Below are 20,285 nucleotides of genomic sequence, written 5' to 3'. Positions count from 1 at the left end.
CTGTCTCAATAAATAAATAAAATGTGGGCTAGCCCTTCCTTCTCTGGCTGACACCTACCTCTTCCTTCAAATCTCAACTCAAGTGTCTTCTCCAGGAATCCTTGGTGGCCCTGTCTCTTTCTTGGTCTCTCTTGCATTTGCCATACTGTCCTGGATTAATTGATATACATTCCAGTCTTAATCTCTGGAAGGTAGGAACTATGAGTCGGGCAAGGTGCCCAGCACACAGAATCAGGCGCACACACATGGATGAAGGGATTTTCCTGTTGGCTTTCCTGGCACATAGTGCAGACACTATAGAGACAGATGAATGAATGGATGAATGAGTGAATGAATTAATTTCTTCTTTGCTTTATCTATATTTACTTTCATTGAAACAGTGGCAATTCTTGAGACATGGGCTTAGAGAGAGAGTATTGCAGCAACTAAGATCTCAGACTCTGAACTCAGGCAACCTGGAGGGATTCTAGCACTTGCCGATTGTCAGTTCTGGGTGTGTAACTTGCCCTCCCTGAGTACTAGATCAGGTCATTATTGATCTGACTTCACAGGACTGCTGAGAAGCTCTAAGCACTTAGCCCTCAGCAGCTCTGACTGTAAGAGAAATTGTATCTTGTCCACCATGGAGCCTGAATCGGTGGATGTGGTCGCCAGATGCCAGGAGAAGTCACCTGCCATTTGCAGCCATCCTCAAGTAAGCATCTCTGGTTTTACCTTCCATCTACCCAGTCTCTTGAGTCAGATGATTGCACAGCAAAAATGAAATATCCCTGTGATAAGAATATATGATTGGCAGATGTTACTGAACTGAAATCTGTGAGACAGTGAAAATGGATATTTTCTCATTTGCCTCCAACTTCCTGGTGTCTCTGCTCAAGGTACCAGTTTCAGCCATGAGAAAGAGAGAGAAAGATAGAGAGGGAGAGAGGGAGAGAGAGTGAAAGCGTTGAGGGGAGTGATCCTCAGCTTCATCAGGTGAACCAACTTGTGGATTACCTTTCCAATCAAAAGCCTGCTTTCAGCCTTTCAGGAAATTCTGTGCAAGAATAATTCTTGGCTAAACATAACATAAATTGTCCCATCACCCCAGACCTCCACTTACTTCCAAACCTCAGCTTCTTAACCAAGTCCTACATTTCCAAGAAAAGGCATTTTAGCATCCTGCATAAAAACTCAAGACTCCAGAGCCTGAAAGATTGAAAGTTCAATCCCACCTTTACCCATTCCTGGCTGTGACATCTTAGGCAAGGCTCTTAACCTCTCATAGTTTTATTTTCTTACCCTGTTCAGTGAGGAAGAACAGTATCTGTTGCAGGGTACTTATGAGGACTACATGACACTTACTAAGTGGCGGGATTTGGTGAGAGTTTCTTAAATATTAGTTATGATACTCGTTGGTTTCAAAAAAGGATATGGAATGGTGGAAATATTTTTTAAAATTCTGTAATGATCCCTGCAGATCTGCAAAATTGGAAAGACTCTTATTGAATGAATCACCTCATGTGCCACTGGCATCTTTCTGCGTGGTAGGCTGAAAAATGGCCTCCCAAAAGATCCAGGTTCAAATTCCTAGAACCTGGGGATGTGACCTTATTTAGAAAAAAGAGGCCCAGCATGGTGGCTGACACCTGTAATCCCAGCACTTTGGGAGGCTGAGGCAGAAGGACTGCTTGAGGCCAGGAGTTTGAGACCAGCCTGGGGAACATAAGGAGAACCCATCCCTACAAAAAGTAAAAAGGTTAGCTGGGCATGGTGGTGCATGCCTGTGGTCCTGGCTACTCAGGAGGCTGAAGCAGGAGGATAGCTTGGTCCTGGGAGGTCGAGGCTGCAGTGAGCCTTGATGGTACCACTGCACTCCAGCCCAGGTGACAGAGCAAGATCCCATCTCTAAAATAAAAGAAAAGGAAAGGAAAACAATATTTACAGGTATGATTAATTAAGGAGCTTGAGATGAGACCATCTTGGATTAAGATGAGCCTTAAATCCAATAGAGATGCTTTTATAAGAGACTATAAGGGAGGAAGACATGCACATAGGTGAAGGCCATGGAGGCAGAGATGAGAGTGATGCAGCCACAAGTCAAAGAGTCCAGCAACCACCAAAGCTGGAAGAGGCAAGGAAGGCTTCTTCTAGTCCCTTTGGAGGGAGAACAGCCATGCCGATGCCTTGATTTTAGACTTCTGGCCTCCAGAGCTGTGATTGAATAAATGTCTGTTGTTTTAAGCCACCTAGTTTGTGATAATTTGTGATAGAAGCCCCAGGAAACTGATACATCCTGTAGCATCTTTAATGGGGAATGCAACCACTTGCCTATACTGGGCAGTTCTAAGGATGAAGAAGATGATTCTGCAACATGTGTACCTTGAGCATTTTGGTAGAAGCCAGCATGGGGCCCTTACAGTCTAATCATTAAGAGTAGACAGACTTTTTTTTTTTTTTTTTCCTGAGACACAGTCTCACTCTCTTGCTCAGGCTGAAGTGCAGTGGCTTGATCTTGGCTCACTGCAACTCCCGCCTCCCGGGTTCAAGCAGTTCTCCTGGTCAGCCTGCCAAGTAGCTGGGATTACAGGCGCACTCCACCACACTCAGCTAATTTTTGTATTTTTAGTAGAGTCGGGGTTTTACCTTGTTGGCCAGGCTGGCCTCGGACTCCTGACCTCAAGTGATCCACCCCGCTTGGCCTCCCAAAGTGCTGGGATTATAGGCGTGAGCCACGACGTCCAACCAACCAGACAGACTTGTGTTCAAATTCCGGCTTCCCTTTGAATAGCTGTGAAATCCTGGACAAGTTACTCAACCTCTCTGAGCCTCAGGTTCTCCACTAGGGGAAACAGGGGTAGTGTTTTGCCTACCTAGGGAGATAGGGGGATGATTCATTAGCTATGCCTGGCATGTGCCTGGCATGCAGAAATTGTTTCGTGAACGTCTGCTGTGATGGCAAACCTTTTGGGCAGATCCATCTAGCTTCTCACGTGTGTGGCAAGTGGCTGCCATGTTTACCGAACGTCCTGTGACTGTGGGGACTGGCAAAGCTAAATAGCCTGAGTGGGTTGAACTGTGGCCGCACCTGGTTAGCCCTGTTCTTTTTCTTCTTGTATAGGGAAGGCAGGGCTGTCCCGAGGTGCCTTGTGAAATAGCCAGCCATCCTGGGCTGCCGTTTCATTGTTCCTGCTGAAGCCAAAAGTGCCAGAAAAGCCTGGACATCGAGCTCCACGCTCCCCAGTCGTGACTCTGTGTCTGCGACGAACTTTCTAAAGGCAGTGGCTTATAAACGAGCAGTACTGACTCCATGGCGATTCCATCTACTTCCCAAGCGTGTCTGTGTTCAGAACGCTCCGCCATCCACAACCTTCCTACTTACTGGTTAGGAGTACCTCCTTTCCACTCACTTAAAAGGACATTTTTCCAATGAGAGCAGATCATATTTCAAACTGCATTGCCAAGGTACCAGGAGCCAGTAAAAGGGGGCATTTAACACGGTATTTATCTTGACTGGCAGAACAGGTCATGGCTGTAAAAGAAACAGCTTCGGAGAAGGAGGCAGCCTCTCCGACTCTGGGCTCCCTCTCCCTACCCACCCCCTCCCCACACTGTTTAAAGCATTCTGGAGCTGCTGCCAACTTTCCTGGCAAAGCTCTTATTTCTTTACATGTATGTTGCATTCCATCTGTTTAATGTGCGTTCTGTGCCATTCACGGATTTTGGCAAGGTCTGGCGAGGTGGCATGGCACGCTCGGGCTTGTGCTAAGCCAAACAGGGCATGGGGGAGAGGGACTGGAGGCCGATGAAGGAGTCCTGCTTCTCCCTCTGGCTCGGGGAGGCCTGGAGTTGCAAAGACGAAATTGGAACTGCCTAACAGTTATCCTCCAGATGTGATTGAATCATGCGTGTGCCACTGTTGCATTTCACCCTCCACAGAGGGGTTTTGGGGTGCGATTTTGCAGTTTCTGATACACAGCCAGAAAAATCGAAATGATGAAGCGAGGTAACAGTAGGGAAACCCACTCATACTCATGGATCTGGGGCTTCCCTAGAAACACTGCAAGGCCCTGAAGGCCGGAAAATGCTAACACCTGGATCTGATAGTCCCAATGCCTAAAGAAAAACTGATCTCAATCTTTGCATTATTCTCAAGAACCATTAAGAACTTGGTTGGTGAAGCGGAGGCAACGTGCTGTGATTTGGATCCAATTTCATCCAGTTGGAAGGCAGGAAAGCCAGGTTTTATGCACTGCCAAAACATCTGGTGAATTCAGTTAAAAAAAAAAAAGGCACCAGTTTGGTGGGGGAGAAAACAAAACCCTCTAGAAACAGTTGTTGGGTATTGGGTGACCAAAAACATTCTGTTGATTGACACCCAATGTTCACTTTTCCATTGGTTGCTGGTTGAGCAGAGCTCTTCAAATGGGAAAAGCAAGACTTAAGCGAGAGAAAGGCAGATGACGGGGTTAAAAACATAAAGGTTCCCACTTTAAGAAAAAGTTAAGTGCACATTTCTTGACTCCAGCCAAGAGAATGAACAGAATCTCCCTGTTAAGAAGTGGAGTTACTCACCTGATTCAAGAGAGATGACATGGCATAGGAAAAAAAAAGGTACAGGCTCCTAATAAGAAACAGCCACATGTGGGATAAAATTAGTGCAAGTTGTGTAATCCCAGTTGGCCAGTTGTAAGAACAGGGAGGAGAAAGGAGCTTGGGGAACATGTTTCAGATGTGATTCAAGAGGTCCTGGAGCCCGTCCTGACCCTCTGGGTTGGAATTTCTGACTCTCTTCTCTGCCTTGACTCAGAATAGGAAACCGAATCCTGACCGCGCGTTTCTTTTAATAGAATTAAACTTTCTTGCCAACTTCCTCCAGAGCACAAGATTACCCCTCATCGTCTCTAAACAATACGCCAATCATCAGATGGAAGTGAGGGGGTGCACTGTCCTATTTGCACCAAACATAACCCAGGCCCCCGAGCAGAAGACAAACAACGGGAACAGAGTTTGGCTTTTGTACCGGGCCTGGTAAATACAACATGTTCTTACAGGTTGGAAAACCGTCTGGTTCCTCTTTGTACTTTCCCACTTTCTCCCACTTCTTCTAACTTGAATCTCATCATTCTGCTTCGACATTGGCCAAGTTCACATTTGCCAGTTACCGAGTGGATAATGGATGGTTTGTAAGATGAGTCGTATGCTAGGGAGACAGGCAGCTGAATGTATACCGTCTGTGTGAGCAAATGACTTCTTTTGAACCTGAATCCCCACCCGGCCCCATAGGCCGTCCATGTGCTGATAGACATGGAAGAAGATGACAACAGAATGACTTAATGCCCATTCATTCAGTCGTCATACTTGTGCCGGCGAGGGAAACCTGCAGAAGTTCCCTTGCCCTGGTAATCAGTTAGCAGGGGTCAATCCTTGTGTGTAAGGTATGCTGGTGCTTGGAAGCCCAAAGGGGACATTAACAGAATGCAAAGTGTTTGGTAGTTCCTCATTAAAAATGGATTTTGTTTTCAGTGCTTTGAGGATGGGAACAGTGAAGTTGGAAACTGTGCTTGTAATTGGGAGCAGGTCTCCTGCCAGATTCTAACAGCTTTAAGGGATATCCAGTTTTGGGTTTACAGTACTACATTCTGGCTCATTGAAATTGCATCTAAACGTTGCCAGAATGTGTCATAAACTACAAAATCTGTACAAAAATATATTGACATAATGACTCTGTAGCCTTAAGTCAGAGGGGTGGGGGAACCATGTGGCCCCATCGGCATTGTTCTCGCTCTGTCTCACGGCAGACTTGGGTCACCTGGGACAATTACCATTCGTGGGATTCCGACCCTGGTCTGACCAGTTCTCGCAGCTGCTTAGAACAGCCTCACCCTGTCCCATGGTCACAAATAGCATCCCTGCCTGTGCCACACCGGATAAGGGGCTGAGGATCAAGCCCAGAAGAACCGTTCCCACTTGCTCCTAGAATAAAGTCCCTCATGTCCTGCTGGCCTCACCATTCTCAGCTCTGATCACTCTTCACTCGCTGAACTCCAGACACAAAGCATCTTCTTTCTTTTTTAGATAGAGTCTCGATCAGTTGCCCAGGCTGGAGTGCAGTGGCGCAATCTTGGCTCACTGCAACCTCTGCTTCCCAGGCTCAGGTGATTCTCTTGCCTCAGCCTCCCGAGTAGCTGGGACTATAGGTGCCCAACACCACGCCTGGCTAATTTTTGTATTTTTAGTAGAGATGGGGTTTCATCATGTTGGCCAAGCTGGTCTTGAACTCCTGACCTCAAGTGATCCACCCACCTCGACCTCCCAAAGTGCTGGGATTATAGGCGTAAGCCACCATGCCTGGCCAACTCTGAATTTCTAACAAGTTCCCTGGGGATGCTGATGCATGGACCACGCTCTGAGTAGCCACAGTACCAACCTTTCTCAATCAGAGTTCCATGACAAAATAAAGCCTGACTGAAAATGAATTGAGCTACTACTCTCTCGGTTCACCTAAGGATGGTGCTTAACTAGAGCCATTAGCTACAAGTTAATTCATTACATACCTTAGATGCCTTAGGGTAGGTGGTTTTGTTTGTTTGTTTGTTTGTTTTAATTCTTATTCTTTTACAGACAAAGTCTCACTCTGTACCCCAGGCTGGAGCTGGAGTGCGGTGGTGTGATCATAGCTCCCTGTGGCTTCCAACTCCTGGGCGCAAGCAATCCTCCCACCTCAACCTCCCAAGTAGCTGGGACTACCGGTGAACCTAACCATGCATGGCTAATTTTTTATTTTTTAATTTTTGGTAGAGATGGGGTCTTGCTATGTTGCCCAGGCTGGTCTTCAAGTCCTGGCCTCAAGCGATCTTCCTGCCTCAGCCACCCAAAGTGATGGGATTATAGGTGTGAGTCTCTGCGCCTGGACTGGGCAGGGTCCTTACCACCGACATTTGGGCTGGAGAATTATTTATTGTGGGCGCTGTCCTAGGCATTGCAGGATGTTTAGCAGCATCCCTGGCCTCTACCAACTAAATGCCAGCAGCACTATCCCCAAGATGTGACAACCAAAAAATGTTTCCTGACATTGTCCAAGTCCCCTGGGGGTAATGTTGTCCCCCGTTGAGAACTACCATCTTAGGACATTAGGGTGTCATTCTCTGACAGTACCAGGTTGAGAGGGGTTGGGAAGTTGAAGACAGTGTTTTGTTCATGGCTATAATTCTATTGCTTAGCACAGCACTCTGCGTATGGCAGACCCTCAATATGTGTTTGTTGATTGATTGAATGAATGAATGAATGAATAAATGAAAATAAATGAATGAAAATGAACTCCAAAATCATGCTTGGCTCATGGGTAAATAGAATTCTCTTCACACAGCCTCCAACCTCCTCCACCCCACTCTCCTCCCCCCAACTTCAAATCAGCAAAACTTAGTGGGCTTGTTGTCATCTAAGGCACAATTTTTCTAAATGTAGCATTTTCCAGGGTAAATATCCCTTTGAAAAAAATGTGAAGAAAAATTCTCGCTTGAGATCTTTTTTTAAATGTCTCCAATGACTAAAATCCTCTTACAGTAAGTACCCAGAGAATTTCATTTGCTTAAAGAAAAAAAAAAAAACTGCCGGTTTTAGTCAAGAATGTAGAAAGTACTTGAAAATCATATACTTTTTTTTCCCATCTTACTGAGCAAATTATAAAGTGGTAGAATTGATTTTAGTTCTAGATTGTTTTTAAAGCTCCACCTCAGACTGAGGCCTCATGGATAAAGTGGTACTAGGGACTTATTTGGAAAAAAAAAAAAAAATCCCTATAGTAATAACACTGGAAATTCAAGTAGGAAAAACAGTAGTCGTAGGGTTTTTTATTTGTTTTATTTAGGGAGCGTATCTTGTATGATTTCAAGAGGAAAATTACACATAAATAAAATCTGCATTTTGCTTAAAACTGTGGATTCAGGCTGTATTAAAAAATAAGGTTAAGCCAAGCATGGTGGCTCACACCTGTAATCCTAGCACTTTGGGAGGCCAAGGTAGGTGAATCACTTGAGCTCAGGAATTTGAGACCAGCCTGAGCAACATAGCAAAACCCTGTCTCTACAAAAAAATACAAAAATTATCTGGGGGTGGTGGTGCATGCCTGTAGTCCCAGCTACTTGGGAGACTGAGGTGGGAAGATCACTTGAACCCGGGAGGTGGAGGTTACAATGAGCTGAGATTGTGCCACTGCACTCCAGCCTGGGCAACAGAGCAAAAGCCATCCCTCGTCTCCAAAAAAACAAACAAACAAACAAACAAACAAACAAACAAAACAAACAAACAGTGAATTCACTCAATTTATGTTTCCACACACTCAGTAACTCTGAGGCAAATTTTCAAACCAAATTGCCATGTAGAAAGCAAAACCAGCTTCTCCCTCTTCTCTTCCAAACCTTTGGGCAAATGAGCAGGCCAAGCTCTCAGTTACTCAGGGCAGTTGAGTGAGATTTAGAGCACTGAAAAGGTTTCTGGAAAAGAATGTGGTGGTGACAATCTTTCCGTGCTCTTCTAAGTGTATCCTTCTTTACCTAATAGAGGTTAAAAAACATTTCTGTTTTGCATGCTTACCCTGACATCACTTGGCAGTGACTGCCTGAATGGTTTTGGGAGAATATTGTGACTCTAAGTCTGGGTTCTCTATATGGGGAGGGGAAGGGTGCTGTGATGGAATGGTAATGTCTGCCGTGAGCAGGGGCATGGAGAGTGGTGGACGGGCTGTGTATTTGTCATTCCTGGATCCTAGTATAGTCTTCTCTTCTATCATAGCTGTTCTAGTAGAAGGAGAGCTTCAAGGAGAAGGTGCTGTGCTTCTGAGTATAATGTGTCTCACTCCATTTCATACAGATACACCAAGTCAGCATTTCAATTCACGAAAGCTCCCAAGACAGATGTGAAACAGAAAGATGCCATGGTGGGAAAATCCCTTTCCTTCTCTGGACCTATCTAAATAGGCTGTTACATATGTGACTCCCTCTTAGCGTAAGTATGGCTAAGACATGCTATATCCCTGCATTGGGTTACTCTAGCATTTGACTCTGTCACTGTGACACCATATGCTGACAAAACATCACATCCCTTCCTTTGGAATAAAAAGGTCTTTTCGTAAGACTTGTTAAGTCTGAATATTAATCATATTCATCATTATTCAGTCAGCCTGCTGTCCACAATACTTAAATAAAGGGAAAGTTTAAAAATAGAAAAAGACAAGTTTAGAAACTTCAAGACAATGATGAGAAGGTAATGATGGGGAAGAAAGCAGTGGTGATCAAACCTATATTAAATCTTAAATGAAAAAAATTAACAAATAGACTCTTAACTTTCAATATTAGTCTTTATTTCAAAAATAAGAGGAAGAGTGATTAAAGAGATGAATTCACATTTGAATAGGATCCAAATGACTTAAGGACTATTTGGATTCAAATATTTCAGTTGGACCAGGAATGATGTTAGAGTTATGTGATGCATTAGGGGTTGAAGTGAAATGGAAATATTTCTTTCCTTTAAAAGCAAATTTCTTGCTTTTGTGGGCCTTGAGAGTTTTCTAGGCTGTGCAGTCCAACCACCCTCCAACTCCCTTGCCTTGGACTCATGAACTCCCATTTCAGATCCAGCCTGTTAGGGGGAAGTAGAGTTTGTGTTTGTGACAGTTCCCTTTGCAGAAATCATGTGGTGCAAGAGAAGGTTGTCCATATAGAGCTGAACAGTTGTTAGTTTTGAATCCAAATTAGAAAGTTTCTGCACTAGGACTGGGCATGGTGGCTCATACCTGTAATCTCAGCACTTTGGGAAGCCAAGGTGGGAGGATCACTTGAAGCCAGGAGTTAGAGAGCAGCCTGGGCAACACAGCAAGACTTATCTCTACGAAAATTTTTTTAAAAAATTAGTGGGGTGTAGTGGCACGTACCTGTAGTCCTAGCTACTTGGGAGGCTAAGACAGGAGGATCTCTTGAGCCCAGGAGTTTGAGGCTGCAGTGAGTCGTGATGTCGCGCCACTGCACTCCAACCTGGACTGGAGTGAGACCCTTCTCTTAAAAAGCAAAAGAAAACAAAAAACAAACAAACAAAAACCAAGAAAGTTTTGGTCCTAGTGGTACAGTGGAATCATAACCGATTTTTGTTCTGGCTTCAGAGCCTCTCGTATAAGATACCACCATGGGAACCAACACTGGTGAACAGGGTGAAACAGAAAGTGCTTTGCTTAGAAAGACAGGAAGCAGGTGGCGAGTTCTTCCCCACCACATTTCAAAAAACGGAGTGTATGGAGTAGGCCCCATCAAGTAAGCTTTAACCTCAAACCCAGCAAATGTTTATTAAGCACCTACTGTGTGCCAGGCCCTGAGCTAAGGGCTCTTATATATGGCATCTAATTAAACCCCAGGACAAACAGAAACATCCTAGCAGACTCTACCCATCCCTCACTCCTAAGTGTGACTTGATAGTAGAGCAGAGCTTTTCAACCTTCGCACTGCTGGCATTCAGGTTGGATATTCTTTGCTCTTGGGGGCTGTCTTATACACTGCAGGATGTTGAGCAGCATCGCTGGCCTCTACCTACTAGATGCCAACAGCATACCTTCCTCTGGGAATGATGATCAAAAATGTCTTGAGACATTGTCAAATGTCCTCCAGGGGACAAACATTGCCCCTACTTGAGACTCGCTTCCTTAGAGACAGAACGGTTGCAATGCCCAGGCAGCTGTAGGTAAACATATCTTCCACTCCCTTCTATGGTCTGACTTAGTGGCTCTCTAACCTGAATGTTCTCTAAACAATATCATAGGCCGGGCGCGGTGGCTCAAGCCTGTAATCCCAGCACTTTGGGAGGCCGAGACGGGCGGATCACGAGGTCAGGAGATCGAGACCATCCTGGCTAACACGGTGAAACCCCGTCTCTACTAAAAAATACAAAAACTAGCCGGGCGAGGTGGCGGGCGCCTGTAGTCCCAGCTACTCGGAGGTTGAGCCAAGAGAATGGCATAAACCCGGGAGGTGGAGCTTGCAGTGAGCTGAGAACTGGCCACTGCACTCCAGCCTGGGTGACAGAGCGAGACTCCGTCTCAAAAAAAAAAAAAAAAAAAAAATATATCATATATACCTTACTTTTTTTTTTTTAGGCGGAGTCTTGCTCTGTCACCCAGGCTGGAGTGCTGTGGCACGATCTCGGCTCACTGCAAGCTCCGCCTCCCGGGTTCATGCCATTCTCCTGCCTCACCCTCCCGAGTATAGCTGGGACTACAGGCCCCTGCCACCACAACCGGCTAATTTTTTGTATTTTTAGTAGAGATGGGGTTTCACCGTGTTAGCCAGGGTGGTCTCGATCTCCTGACCTCGTGATCCGCCCCCCTCGGCCTCCCAAAGTGCCGGGATTACAAGAGTGAGCCACCGCGCCCGGCCGGGAAGAGAATTTTCAAGGGTAATTTAACCCGATTCATTTTTGCCTTACATGCTGACATGAGAATCTAACCTCTCTTTTATGGGGAGGTGTGTGTGTGTGTGTGTATGTGTGTGTGTTTGAGATGGAGTCTCACTCTGTTGCCCAGGCTGGGGTGCAATGGCATGATCTTGGCTCACTGCAACCTCCACTTCCCAGTTTCAAGCAATTCTCGTGCCTTAGCCTCCCAAGTAGCTGGGATTACAGGCACAAGCTGCCACGCCTGGATAATTTTTGTGTTTTTAGAAAAGACAGGCTTTTGCCATGTTTGTCAGGCTGGTCTTGAACTCCTAACTTCAAATGATCCACTGGCCTCAGTCTCCCAAAGTGCTGGGATTACAGGCATGAGCCACTGCACCCGGCCATAACCCCTCTTAAACTGGACACCACTGGTCTCCCTGAAGAGGTCAGAACAGTCACAAAGGTCTTTTCAGCACAAAAAAAGAAACCTCTCTCCTGCCCAGGCTTCTTCTGCAAGGACAATGGTGATTATTGCCATTATTGAATGTTTCCTGTGGTACCAAGCCACCCTACTGAATCCTCACATTGACCCTATCAGGTAGGTGCTATTCCAGCCCATTTTTCAGAGGAGACCCTGAGGCTAATAAATGCTAGAGCCCATTTGATGCCAAACTGGACTACTTTTCAGTAGAAAATATGCACAGCGTGCACTCAATAACGATGAACTACTATTTGCTAGTGGAAAACAAATCTGTTTGATTTAATCATGAACAGTCATTCAGAATTATTTTCCTGAACCAAAAAAGACTGATTGAACAAAGTTTCAGGATACAAAATCAGTGTTCAAAAAGCAGTAGCATTTCTGTACACTAACAACATCCAAGTTGAGAACCAAATCATGAACACAATCCCATTCACAGTAGCCATGACAAGAATAAAATATCTAGGAATACAACTAACCAGAAAGGTGAAAGATCTCTATGATGAAAATTATAAAACACTGCTTGAAGAAATCAGAGATGATACAAACAAATGGAAAAATATTCCATGCTCAGCAATAATCAATATTGTTAAAATGGTCATACTGCCCAGAGGAATCTACAGATTCATGGCCATCCCTATCAAACTAATGGCATTTTTCACTAAATTAGGAAAAACTATTCTAAAGTTCATATGGAACAAAAAGAAAAAAAAAAAAAAAAGCCCAAATTGCAAGGCAATCCTAAGCAACAAGAACAAAGCTGGAGGCATCACATTACCTGACTTCGAACTATCCTATAAGGCTACAATAACCAAAACAGCATGGTACTAGTCCAAAAGCAGACATAAAGACCAATGGGACAGAACAGAGAGCCCGGTAATAAAACCACATATTTACAACTGTCTGATCTTCGAAAAAGTTGACCAAAAAAACCAACAAGGAAAGGAATCCCTGTTCAATAAATGGTGCTGGAATACTTGGCTAGCTATATGCGGAAGAGATTGCAGCTGGACCCCTTCCTTACCCCACATACAAAAATCAACTCAAGATGGATTAAAGACTTAAATATAAAGCCTAAAACTTGTAAAAACCCTGGAAGGTAACCTAGGAAATACCATTCTGCACATGGACCCTGGCAAAGATTTCATAATGAAGATGTCAAAAGCAAATTGTAACAAAAACACAAATTGACAAATGGGACCTAATTAAACTAAAGAGCTTCTGCACAGCAAAAGAAACTATCAACCAGAGTAAACAGACAACCTACAGAATGGGAGAAAATATTCACAAACTATGCATCTGACAAATGTCTAATATCCAGAATCTATAAGGAGCTTAAATTAACAAACAAAACAACAAACAGTTCCATTAAAAAAGTGGGCAAAGGACATGAACAGACACTTTTCAAAAGAAGACATGCATGTGGCCAATAAAGCATATAGAAAAATTCTCAACATCACTAATCATTAGAGAAATGCAAATCCAAACCACAATGAGAGAGCATCCACACCAGTCAGGATGGCTATTATTAATAAGTCAAAAAATAACAGATGCTGGCAAGTAGAGAAAAGGGAACACTTATACACCTCTGGTAGGAATGTAAATTAGTTCAGCCATTGTGGAAAGCAGTATGGCGATTTCTCAAAGAAATTAAAACAGAATTACCATTCAACCCAGCAATCCCATTACTGGGTATATACCCAAAGGAATATAAACTGTTCTATCATAAAGACATATGCATGTATATATTCATTGCATGCATATATATATTCATCGCAGCACTATTCATAATTGCAAAGTCATGTAATCAACCTAAATGCCCATCAACGGTAGACTGAATAAAGGAAATGTGGTACATAAACATCATAGAATACTACTCAGCCATAAAAAAGAGTGAGATCATGTCCTTCACAGCAACATGGATGGAGCTGGAAGCCATGATCTGAAATGAGCTAACGGAGGAACAGAAAACCAAATACCACATACTCTCACTTATAAGTGGGAGCTAAACACTGAGCACCCATGGACACAAAGAAGGGACCAACAGACACCAGGGCCTACTTGTGGGTGAAGGATGGGAGGAGGGAAAGGATAGAAAAACTACCTATTGGGTACTATGTTTATTACCTGGGTGATGAAATAATCTGTACAGCAAATCCCCATGACATGCAATGAACCTATACAACAACTCTGCACATGTACCGCTAAACCTAAAATAAACGTTAAAAATAAATAAGTATTTTTTAAAAAAGACTAATTGTACTGGTCAATCCTCCTAATATCATGGCTTGGAAGGATATACATATTCAGAGTGTATATATAACCCAAATTGTGTTTCTCTTCCAAAATATATAACAGAAGCTGTCCAAGCATGTATTAACTAACTGTCAAAACAAAACAGATCATTTTATTTGAAGCTACAAAAAGACTGGAGTATTGGCAGGTACTCAGAGATAATGGTGATCACACTTGCCACGTCATAGTGTCATTATACATTTGCTATGACACCTTCTCCACATAGCTGGGTGCTTCTTGAGGTCAGGGACTGACTTAAACCCTTAGACTTAGTCTCTCAGACTCACTTAGACCTTGGTACCATGCTAAATTTGTCAAGATAGTAAATGATACATGAATGCACTTTCTAGTTTTTTGGGTTTTTTTTTTTTTTTTTTTTTTTTTGAGACGGGGTTTAAGCCTGCTGCCCAGGCTGGAGTGCAATGGCGCAATCTTGGCTCACTGAAACCTCTGCCTCCTGGGTTCAAGCAATTCTCCTCCCTCAGCCTCCCTAGTAGCTGGGACTACAGGTGCACACCACCACGCCTGGCTAATTTTGTATTTTTCGTAGAGATGGGGTTTCTCCATGTTGGTCAGGCTGGTCTCGAACTCCCAAACTCAGGTGATCCGCCCATCTAGGCCTCCCAAAGTGCTGGGATAACAGGTGTGAGCCACCATGCCCGGCTGATTCTAGTTTTTTTAAATTTATTTTTTGTAGAGATGGGTTCTCACTATGTTGCCCAGGCTGGTCTCAAACTCCTGACCTCAAGGATCCTCCCACCTCAGACTCCCAAAGTGCTGGGATTACAGGTGTGAGACACCACACCTGGCTATGAATGCACTTAAAATCTAACAATTATGTGCACTTAACCTTCATCTCTCAGCAACTGTCGGCAGTGAATATTTTCAAGATCCTCTTTTTCATAGGAGGAGACTAACGCTGAAGGAGATGAAGTGACCAGCCCTGGGTCACCTCCTGGTAAACTGTGGTGCCAGGCTTTGGACTCAAGTCTCATGCTTGGAACTCCAGCTGTCAGACTTTTTAACATTTTACCAGGTAAAAGTGGATTGGGAACCCCAGATATCTGGGGTTCTACCATTTCCGAACTGTCTTAATATTAAGCAGAATTAAATATAGGGAATTGGGCTGGGTTCGGTGGCTCACGCCTGTAATCCTAGCACTTTGGGAGGCCGAGGGGGTGGATTGCCTGAGCTCAGGAATTTGAGACCAGTCTGGGCAACATGGTAGAACCCTGTCTCTACTAAAATACAAAAAATTAGCCTGGTGCGGTGCGTGCCTATAATCCCAGGCCGAGGCACAAGAATTGCTTGAACCCGGGAGGCAGAGGTTGCAGTCAGTCGAGATGGCACCACTGCACTCCAGCCTGGGAGACAGAGTAAGACTCTGTCTCCAAAAAAAAAGAAAAAAAAAAAATTAAACACAGAAAATTGCATCCCATAAGCCTTTAATGTACATGGACTCAGTCATGTATGTTTGTGAAGAGAAAGTCAGAATAATATAATAAGGACAGGCAGTTTGCTTCTGCAGGCTGTGGAATGGGAGCATGTCCAGGGTGAGGTTAAGGTGGCAGCTGCAGATGGCTGATCCTTCACCAGTCTCAGGAATCACCAGCTTCTTTTCCCATGTGGCCCTTTGCTGCCCTGAGTAGGTGTCCAGTATTTATACATGTTTTTACAATATTGAAAGATTAACATTTCTCCTACAATTTGACCTCTAAATACTAGGAAACGCTTCATCTGGTTCCCAACCAAATAATAGCGTGGGATCAACTGGCTGGGCAGGACTTACTGTATTGAGAGATGATCTATGGATGGCCAGTGTAGCTGCTTCCCATGGGACTTGTGAGGGAATTTTGGGGTATATGTAACTGTATTAGGGTTCTCTAGCGGGACAACACTAATAGGATAGATGTGTATATAAAGGGGAGTTTATCAAGGAGTATTGACTCACACGATCACAGGTGAAGTCCCACAATAGGCCGTCTGCATGCTGAGGAGCCAGGAAGTCAGTCCGAGTCCCAAAACCTCAAAAGTAGGGAAGCCGACAGTACAGCCTTCAGTCTGTGGCCGAAGGCCTGAGAGCCCCTGGCAAACCGCTGGTGCAAGTCCAAGAGTCCAAAAGCAGAAGAACTCGGAGTCTGATGTTCCAGGGCAGGAAGCATCCAGCACAGGAGAAAGATGAGGCTGGAAGACTCATCCAGTCTAGTCTTTTCATGTTCTTCTGGCTGCTTTTATCCTAGCCGTGCTGGCAGCTGATTAGACGGCGCCCACCCAGTTTGAGGGTGGGTCTGCCTCTCCCAGTCAGATGTTAACAGACACATCCAGGAATAATGCTTTGCATCCTTCACTCCAATCAAGTTGAGAATTAATATTAACCATCACAGTGACCATCGCCAAAAATCACCATGCTGATTTTTGATCCCAAGCTATACCTGACAAGTATTGGGGAAACATCAAAACCAGACACAAATTAAAATACGAAAGAAAGAAAACTTCGACACTTTTCTGAGTGCTAGACCTTCTTCTGAGAAGTTCCTGTATACTAGCTTCTTTAGTCATCAGAACATGACTATTAGGTAGGTACTATCATGATCCTTCCCATTTCACAGATGAAGCAACTGAGGGACAGAGAGATTCAGGAACTTGCCCAAGGACCTGGCTAGAGTGACAGAACCATGATTTGAATGCAGATAGACTAGGCCTACCACACTAAATCACATTCCTATCTCCCCAACCAGACAGTGATCTCCAGGAAACTTGAATTGGGGTTCCTCGTCTTTTCATCTTCCCCAGGTCTGGCCCTGTCCTGTGATCACTGGGAATTCAATAAAGGCTCGTTTCAACTTGAATTGACTTCTTCGGTTGTTGACTATCCTTTAAAACATTTTGACAAAGGAAAAATAACAACTGCCCAGGAACTCAGCATTTAGAGGCAATCTATAGCTTCTCAAACACAGCGAAAGGAGTGGAAACAGGATAGTAAAATGAAATATAAAGAGCTTCACCATTATCCGTAGAACCCATTATGAAGCATAACAGTGGCTGGTCTCTCTCACTCTCTCTAAAATACAACCTCTTTGCAATGTTTTGTTTTTGTTACTGTTTCTGTTCAGGTAAAAGGATTACAAATAAAGGTGAGCATTACAAATTTTAGTGAGAATTGTATTAATTGGGCCAGAGGTTGAATGTAGGCCGATATTTGACCTAACACTGAAAAACGTTTTGCAAAGCCATATCATGTATTCGAGGTAGCAGGGGAAGGGCTTAGCCTACTCAAGACGATTGGTTTTGTTTGTTTGTTTGTTTTTTGTTTTTGAGACAGAGTCTCACTCTGTCACCCAGGCGGGAGTGCAATGGCGTGATCTTGGATTGCTGCAACCTCCACCCCCAGGGTTCAAGCAATTCTCCTGCCTCAGCCTCCCGAGTAGCTGGGACTACAGGCATGTGCCACCATGCCCAGCTAGTTTGTTTTTGTATTTATTGTAGAGATGGGGTTTCACCATGTTGGCCAGGCTGGTCTTGAACTCCTGGCCTCAGGTGATCCACCTGCCTCGGCCTCCCAAAGTGCTAGGACTACAGGCATGTGCCACCATGCTCAGCTAATTTTTTTTTTTTTTTTTTGTATTTATTGTAGAGATGAGTTTCACCATGTTGGCCAGGCTAGACTTGAACTCCTGGCCTCAGGTGATCCACCCGCCTTGGCCTCCCAAAGTGCTGGGATTACATGCGTGAGCCACCGTGCCCAGCCAAGACGACTGTTTTCAAGCAAGTTGACAACCACTTTGCCAGAGTTCCCTTAATGAGCTAATTACAAAGGGCTCTTAGGTGTCCTCTGAAGCCAGTTCTGGAGGAGCTCCACTTAAGAGACACTGAATGAGTCATTAGCACCTGAAATACTATACACACTGTTGGCTCTTGGAACATGTAATGGAATTAATGTTTTTGTCACTTCAGACTGATCTGTAGTAGTCAGGGCGTTTTCAGTTGTAAGCAACAGAAAACCAATTCAAATTGGCTTACACAGAGAGGAGTGTTTGCGAGCATTAGGCATGGCTGAATCTCTGTGCTTAAAGGCTATCAGCAGGAATCTGACTGTGTCCATTTCTAGGCTTTTCTTCCTTTGTGTTTTCTTCCATTCTTAAGCAGGCTTTCTCTAAATGGTGTTAAAACTGTTTCTAGCATTTTCAGCCTCATATGCCATCACCTAGCACCCCAGTGGAAAGAGAGCATCTACTTGTCAATAATTCTAGCAAAAATCCCGGGGCTAAGATTCCTTGACTCTGATTGCCTTAGCTTGGATTATATGCCCACCCTTGAGCCAATCCTGGTGGCCAGAACAATGTAATAGTCTTACTGGTCAGAACTGAGTCAAACCAAGACATGAGTGGGCCCCACTGAATCACATGGTTCTAGATGGAAGGAGGTAGTTTCCCAGATAAATATCCAGGTTCAGATGCCAGATGATGGGGATGGGAGGTGAGGGGGATTGGAGACCGGGCAGGCAAAACTAATGAATGTCCCTGGAACCTTCCCTCTAAATAATTTCCAACAAGCCAGGTGTTACCAGTCTGAAGGACTTCATATGGTTTATAAGCAAAACTTAGATATTTGCTTAGATATCTGAGGTTTAAAACATGGCCTATATTGGCTACAACATTTTGGAAATATTTTCTGCAAATTGTACTCACCCACATGGCTTGAAGTTTGGGGGTTTTCCTTTTTTCTTTTATTAAATAAAAAATTTTTTTAAAATTCTTGGAACAAGTCCTTAAGAAAAAGAGGAACAGAAATGCCACAACATGATTTGAAACAGACGACTCTGAGAGCAAAATTTGCGTGGCAAATTAGCACACAGTTGACATTCCTTCTGTCTTGATGACATTTCTGATGTTGAATAATATTCTTGGGGTTCCTCTCTAAACTATTATGCCTTTTTTTTATGTTAATGACTTTGTTCCTAATTACAATAGCAATACCTGCCTAATTCAGAAAGAATTGAATGTATCAAGAAAGCATCCACAGTGAGCTAACATACACACACACACACACACACACACTGTTCATTGCCCACCATTCTAGTTAGGAACATCTGTTTAATAAGCGTCATGCCCTAGGTGTTAGATAGTTAGATAGTCCCTGTCCTAGTCCCATTTCACAGATGGGGAAGCTGAGGCTCACAGTATTCAAGCTGGTAAGTAGCAGGGCTAAGAATTCAACTCTTATCTGTCTGAGCACAAAGCCTTGGCCTTAATCACTATATTATTCCTCCACTCTACCCTGTTGCCCAAACATTTTCAAAACTAACCTTACAGAAATGGTGTATTGTTCATAATGCTTTATAGCTTGCTCTTTTTTTTTTTTCTTTTTTTTTTTTTTGAGATGGAGTCTCACTGTGTCACCCAGGCTGGAGTGCAGTGGCATGAACTTGGCTCACTGCAACCTCTGCCTCCGGCGTTCAGCAATTATCTGCCTCAGCCTCCCAAGTAGCTGGGATTACAGGCACCTGCCGCCATGCCTGGCTAATTTTTTGTAGTTTTAGTAGAGACGGGGTTTCACTATCTCGGCCAGACTGGTCTTGAACTCCTGACCTCGTGATCCACCTACCTTGGTCTCCCAAAGTGTTGGGATTACAGGCGTGAGCCACTGTGCCTGACCAGCTTGCTTTTTAAAATACCACATTTTCTCATGTCATTTAATCCTCTTTCACATAATTTCTTTTGGATTGCACTGAGTCTATCACATGGACGTGCCATCATTTACTTAGCTAATCCTCAATTATTAGACATTTAGGTTGCTCCTAATTTTGAAAAATGTATTTATTTATTTATTTATTTTTGAGATAGCATCTCACTCTGTTGCCCCAGGCTGGAGGGCAGTGGCGCTATCTCAGCTCACTGCAACTTCTGCCTCCCGGGTTCAAACAATTATCGTGCTTCAGCCTCCAGAGTAGCTGGAACTACAGGTGTGCGTCACCACACCCAGCTAAATTTGTATTTTTAGTAGAGACAGGGTTTCACCATGTTGGCCAGGCTGGTTTCCAACTCCTGACCTCAAGTGATCCACCTGTTTCAGCCTCCCAAAGTGATGGGATTACAGTCGTGAGCCACTGAAC

The 20,285-nt window shown here is 44.0% G+C and overlaps 1 long non-coding RNA gene across 1 annotated transcript in view; it reads right to left on the bottom strand.

Moving 5' to 3' along the window:
* The window catches only part of LOC115899932, a 30,085-nt gene extending 13,376 nt beyond the window's left edge, over nt 1-16,709 (bottom strand). Inside the window, exon 1 of the long non-coding RNA XR_004059553.1 lies at nt 16,125-16,709. This is a non-coding gene — a long non-coding RNA (uncharacterized LOC115899932). The remainder of the gene's footprint in view (nt 1-16,124) is intronic.
* Between the last annotated feature and the right edge of the window lie 3,576 nt (nt 16,710-20,285).

The sequence above is a fragment of the Rhinopithecus roxellana genome, chromosome 10, assembly GCF_007565055.1.
Source record: "Rhinopithecus roxellana isolate Shanxi Qingling chromosome 10, ASM756505v1, whole genome shotgun sequence".
Lineage (NCBI taxonomy): Eukaryota > Metazoa > Chordata > Mammalia > Primates > Cercopithecidae > Rhinopithecus > Rhinopithecus roxellana.
Note: the sequence above shows the minus strand (reverse complement) of the source record. Positions and strands in the feature narration are given on the sequence as shown.